We start from the raw sequence: 6,579 nt of genomic DNA, 5'->3' as shown, positions 1-6,579 counted from the left end.
AAAAAAAAAAAAAAAAAAAAAAGGAAGGCTTCTACTTGGATGTGTCATGTGGCTGGAGGTGGAGGGGACAATTCTTCTCTTTTGGCAACTGAGCATGGAGCCCAGACAGAACTGGGGCCATGTGGTGACCACACCTTGTTCTTCGATCCAATGGCCAGCCTACTGGGTTCTTTGGCAGGAGTGACATAGCATCTGTCAGAGCATAGAGAGTACTTAAATGGAGTTAGTTTCAGTTCCTCAGTTTCTTGTCACTAGGGATAGGTAAACCCAGTAGTGCTGCATGTTTTAAAAAAGTCCTGACTTATTTTTGTAGAATTTTCAGTTTGGCTAAGTTTTACATGTGTTTTGCCAGCTCTCCTTCCTTAATTATTAGTATTAAACCCATGTGTATGAGTTTGAATGGAAACTTAATAGCCATTTTTATATTTATTTATACTTAATTCTTCCCATAGCTGTGTTGAGTCAGGGCTGTTATATCTTGTAAGGCATCTTTGAAGAGTTTATAAGAATTTCTCTTCATAAGATGTCACACCAATTTTACCCTGTCTCTTCCCACAAAGACATTTGGTTTTGAGAATGGTTAGGACAAGGTCCCAATTCCAAAGCTATGATGTATATGGCAGGGTTTGAACAATACAAAATGAGCTCTCATTCTCTTAATTACACTCAACTTTGAGGCAGTCATATTGGTAAAGCCTTCAAATGGAAATCGGTTTGTGAGAAAGCAGATGCTTTTTCAGCAAACATTATTCTCCATCTCTAGGCCTTGCATACAATTGCCAGAGCCATGGAAAAACAATTTTTATGGCCTATCATTGTTTTTCCAAGCACAGCACACAGATTGGTTCCAGGCAGAAGGAGATGGAGAAAAAGAAGAATGGTCATGTCCAAATAATTCTTACCTTCTCATTACAGAGAGACCTATCTGTGTCTCTTTTTATGCTTTGTATACTACTAATCACACCAGAAATACTGATTTAAAGAAACAGATGTTATTTTGTTAATGACAAAATAATGGAGCTGTTTTGTTATGATTATGATTCCCTGCATAACAGTTTGCTCTGAATTAGTTGGACTGGACCTTAGACCTGGGGCTAGGCAGGAGGAGACTTGGTGATTCTCTAGTTAAATTCACTTGTTTCCAAAGGATCTGAAATATTAAATGAAATGAATATAAACATAGCATATAATAACTGTTTATGAATTAATCTTCAAGAATAAGCTTCTTATACTCGAAGAATTTTAAGAGTCAAACTGAATTACATAGCCATAGAAAAGGTAAATCTGTTTACACTTAGGTCTTCTCTTTCCCTTCATCCATAGAACAGAGAGTTGTCTTCTTGAATTGAGAATGAATTTTTTTACTAATACAATTTTATAGCTGAAAACATTGCACTTTAATGAGCATTAGATTAGAGGTTGGGGACAGGATCCACATCACCAGATATTTTACCATAATTTATTTGTTTACCTTAGAAGTTGAGCTGTTTACATTTTTAAATAAAACTTTTTTTTTGGAGATAGTTGTAGATTACCATGCTATTGTGACAACTGATACAAAGAGATCCATGTATTTTTTACCAGTTTTGCTCACTGGGAACATCTTATAAATTATAGTACAATATCATGACCAAGATATTGACACTGACACAGTCCAGGTACATTCCCATCCCACACCTGCTCGCTGCTCACAGTTGCCCCTTCCTTCTCCTGTGACACTGGGGAAGTCTCCTCAGAGCTGTAAGTCCAGTTGGTTGCTCTGGCTCTTCCCCACCCCTTCACAGAAACCTCCTGGCGAGGCCCTGGAATCCTTTGTTACTGCTTCCCCTGGGCCTCCACTGAGAGCTCAAGAGCAGAGGTGGGTTGGTTACCACTAATGATGGCACCTGCTCTTCACAGTCTCCTTTGTTTGGGGAGCAGAGAGGGCCTCCTTGCTGCTGGATAGGGGGTAGAAGTGCAGGCTTCTTATGTGGCCTCTGTATCAGGAGATGTACAGGCTCTTATCACTCCACAAGCATGACAGTGCTGGCTCCCTACTGCCTGTGCTATGGGTACTCAGCCCTTGTGGCATGAATGAGGGCAGGGACTTTCTACAGTGTTTGGTTGAAGGAGGGAAAGTATGGTCTAAAAGTTTTCAGTTTTACTAATCTCCCCTTTCCTGGTCCTTTGGCTAAAGTGCACAAACATCTGTGGAGCTTAGTTTTGTGTCTTTCTGTATTAGATAGCATCATGAGCTGCCAGCTTCTTCAGCTCCAAGTCTGGGATATATGAGGCAAAAGAACGACCCTGGCAACTTACTTGTTCCCTTATTCTCCCAACAGTTCTGCCTTCTCTCCACCATGCCCAGGCTTCCTTGTTTGTTTTCTATACAATGTCCAAGCTTTGCTGTTGTACACAGAGGAAGGATTAGGGAAAAGGACATCTAGAACTCCTTCCAAGGTTTACATTTTAAACAGGAGCAGAGAGATGAATTTGGTGTCAGAGAAAAAAAGTATTTTTATGATTCTCATTGATGGGAAAAAGCAAGTATTTTTTTTTTAACTGTCACTCTTACCTTGAGTAAAACATTTAATATAGCTGTTATTGCCACCTAAACTTTCTCTACAACTAGGAAGCTCGCCTGGTCTTACTCTCCCCCCAAGGAAGGTCATTAGCTTCGTGAACTACAGCTAGCCCTTCCCAAATGAAATGCTAGAAGATAATGTCAGAGCCTATTCAGAAGATACTGTTTCTTGACAGTTCCCATTTTTTCTGTTGCCTGTGTCTTTACTCTTTATAGACATTGCGGTTTGTCAGCAATTTTGTTTTATCACCCAACACAGGAAAGCATTTTGTGCAGCTACATGTTTAACACAAAGAGCATTTCAGGTCCATAAAAAATGATTATTACCACCAAAGCTCTATTTTGAAGGCTGTTTTAAAAACTTTGCTATGGGCTTTCCCTTGAGAAACTGTTACACACACACACACACACACACACACACACACACACAGGCTCTGACCTGAAAATTGGCTCTTAACATTCACATTTTATTGAACCAATAAATTGTGAGTTTCACATTTTAGTCAAATAGAACACCAAGTGTTTCATTTCAGGCACTAGTGTCCATATTGACAGGACTTTAAATCTACTACTTGTGCATCTGGAGCTTGTTAGATGTTTATAGTTTGAATGGAGCCAAATGTCAACTGCACCTTTGGTCTATGGAGAGATCCAGTAGAAGGAGCAGTTACTCTGCTTTGTAAGGCAGAAACGAGCACTGAGGGCTGGGTCCCCCCTGATCACTGCAGGTTGGCTGGGCTGAAAGTTACATATTTTCTCAGAATCCATCCCCAAGTCTTAGGGAATATCCTCAATGAAGATGTATCCGTAGGGTTCTACCGTGGGAGGAGCAGCAGAGTACAGTAGAGTTTCTAGGATAGTAGATTAGTCTGGATCTGAGCTGCCCAACACACACCACTAACCATGTGTGGCCACTGGGCATTTGAAATGTGGCTAGTGCAGTAGAGGAAATGAGTTTCTATTTGAGTATTAGAAATTTTAATTTTACTGGGCCATGTGTAGCTATTGGTTACTGTTTTGAATAACCTAGTAATAAGGCCAAGTTAGATGTGAAGAAATACCAAGCACCTGTTCCTCATCTCTCCCCACAATGACTCAGAGTGATGATATTTTATCCCATTCAGTTATCTACTCCCCCATGCTCCCAGAAGAATATATTAAGCACTTTTTTATTGCAAGGCATTTTGATGGCTATGGAAAATACATAGGTGCATGAAATTTCAAGTCCTCTTCTTGGTTCAAAATATACCTTGAAATGAATTTCTCTATAGACTCAAAGTAAGACATTATGAAAACACACGGTTCACGGATACAGACAGATCTTCATTTTATTTCTACTTCCTCTATTCCACCTCCTTTGGCAAGTTAATTTCTCTGAGCCTCAGTTTCTTCATATGTAAAGTATGATCAAAGCCTAATTCTTTCATGGCTGATCTTATATGTCAAGTTGGGCCTCAGTGCCTGGGTATTTGGTTAAACATTAGCAATTTTCAATGTTTCTATGAGAGAGCTTCTGGAGAAGACTTACATTTATTTGAAGCATTCAACTAAGTGTAGAAGTTTGTCTCCCATGACACGAGGGTTGTTCTCATCCAATTGGTTGAAGGCCTGTCTAGGACAAATGAATGACCTTCCCTGAGCAAGAGGAAATCCTCTAGCAGGTGGCAGGCAGCTTCATCTGCCTTATCAGCTCCTCCCTGTTCCGTAGCAGGCTGCCTTTGGATATGAAGCGCAGATCCTTCTTGAGTCTCCAGCCTTCCGCTTTCCTCATCAGCTTTGAAATTTGCCCAGCCTCCACAGTCCGGGAGTCACTTCCTTAAGGTAGCTCTCTTCCTATATTAATACACATCTGATATACAATGAGTGTTGTATCCTGCAGGATTCATATGTTGAGGCCCTGATCCCCAATGTGAAGATATTTGGAGATGGGGCCTTTGGGAGGTCATTAAGGACCACTTAGGTCATGAGAAAGGGTCCCTCTTGGTGGGAGTAATGGCCTTGTAAGAAGAGATTGAGGGAGGACATGGTGAGAAGGTGGCTGTCTATAAGCCCTCACCAGTCTTAAATGTATGGACACACTAATCTCTGACTTCCAGCACTATGAGAAAGGAAATGTTTGTAGATTAAGCAACTCAGTGTATAATGTTTTGTTATATATCTACTCTAGCTGACTAATACCATATCCTATTGGATCTGCTTCCAGGGTGAACCTTGACTAATGCCGTATCTCACAAGGCTGTTGAGGAATCCAAAGAGACATATGCATTGTGTCTGTCACGGTGCCTGGCACACAGTGGGTGTTTGTTGGTTATCAGTGTCACCCTCCCGCCCATAGCATGAATGTGGGCATGCTCCAGTGCCAGCCTCCCTTTCCTGTTCTTTGGTCCATGCCAAAGCCTCCCCATCCCTTCTCCAAACTTCAATTCTAGCCACGCGCCAAGGCCAGCTCACATCCTGCTCCCCAGTGCAGCTTTCCACATGATTTGCATAGACAACAATTTTTCCCTTTTCCAAACTCCAGTATATTTACAATATATGCCTTCTCTATTTAATGCTTTTCGAGCAAGTTTCCTTGTTTTATATTTCTAGTAACACCTCTATTTAGTGACTACATCATATGTCACAAGTACTTGCCACATATCTTGTTTGATTCTCAAGATAGCATTCCACTGTAAGGAGTAGCACACCCATTTTACATTTCACAGGCAAGGGTGTTAATGTCTAGATGGGTTAAATACATGTGATTATGCTCTAACAGAGATAACATACTGGAACTTGTCTGATGCACTCACTTGCTATTGTTTTCCTCTCTCCCTGTAGCCATTTTGCTATTAAAGCGGAGCATGCATTCTGCTGCCCTAGGAGGGAGAAGGTGGGACCAGCCTGGAATACAGGGATATGGCCTGTCCTCTGGGTTCCTCATTGGCAGAACTGCCTTCCATAGTGGGCAGCGCCAACGACTCTTTCCCAGCCTCCTTTGTAGCTGAGAATTCAGACAAAAGTGCCTTGGGAGACATTGCTGAGAGCTTCAGGGAACTAGTTTCTTCCTGATGCAGAGCAGTAGGAGGTCTTCTCTTCTTATCCTTCTTTTGGTCCTAACAGGCAGGGCCTTGCTGCTCCAAGAGAGTACAGGCTCAGCAGCCCTCTGAGAGAGGCCACATGGAAAAGCAGAAAGACGTGGGTTCTTGCTGCTGCTAAGCCACTGACCACCCTTGAAATGTCCACACTCGGAACCTTTTGTTATAAGAGAGGAAAAAACCCTCTGATGTTCAAGCCAGTTGGGAATTCTGTTGTTTAGAGCTGACAGCCTTCAGATGTACACAGGTACATGCTAAGTCTCAAGCTACATTTTGCAGTCCCTATTGAGGCAATAATTTTAAAAGATACAGTGGACATATGGTCCCCCCTGCACAGTGTCCCCCCTGCACCAAGTAGGGCCAGTACAAAAGGAGGTGGAGAAAGAAACAGAGAGAAGTCATTCCTACAGGCTGTGGGTCCCCAAGGAAATAGTCCCTTTTTCTTGAGTCAGAGAAAGGAATGCAGCTCGATGAGGCTGCACAGAAATGTCACAGACATGGAAATGTCTCAGCCAATGGAGATATGTGGAGACAAAGGAGCTCCAGAGACCAAGAAGTAGAAAATAAAACCAAGAGCTTTGTTCCCACACATGTTTGGGTTGGACCTACTCCTGGGTTGGAAGGAGATGGCCATTAGATCCTTCTTTTATTTTTGTCTTTCTGTTCAAGTTTAAATTTTGTGAAGTGAGCATGCAGGGTGTGGACTGGATGGCATTCCTGCTCTTGGCTCAGGAGCTGGTCTGGCTGGGCTGCATGTGGTAGGGAGGTTATAACTTACAGGGAAACTGGGTGCCATGAAGGCCAGCAACAAATGTCCCTGATACCAGTGCTCCTTAAGGTACAGGCAGCAGGTGGCAACAGGTCTGGCATTGCCTGTGGCTTAGCCTGTGACAAGGCAATTCAGAACCTGAGAATATGTGCTTAGAAATGACACTGTGA

The sequence above is a fragment of the Fukomys damarensis genome, unplaced genomic scaffold (assembly GCF_012274545.1).
Source record: "Fukomys damarensis isolate Sample0158 unplaced genomic scaffold, DMR_v1.0_HiC HiC_scaffold_1, whole genome shotgun sequence".
Taxonomy (NCBI): Eukaryota; Metazoa; Chordata; class Mammalia; order Rodentia; family Bathyergidae; genus Fukomys; species Fukomys damarensis.
The sequence above is the reverse complement of the archived record's forward strand: the minus strand, read 5'-3'. Positions refer to the sequence as shown.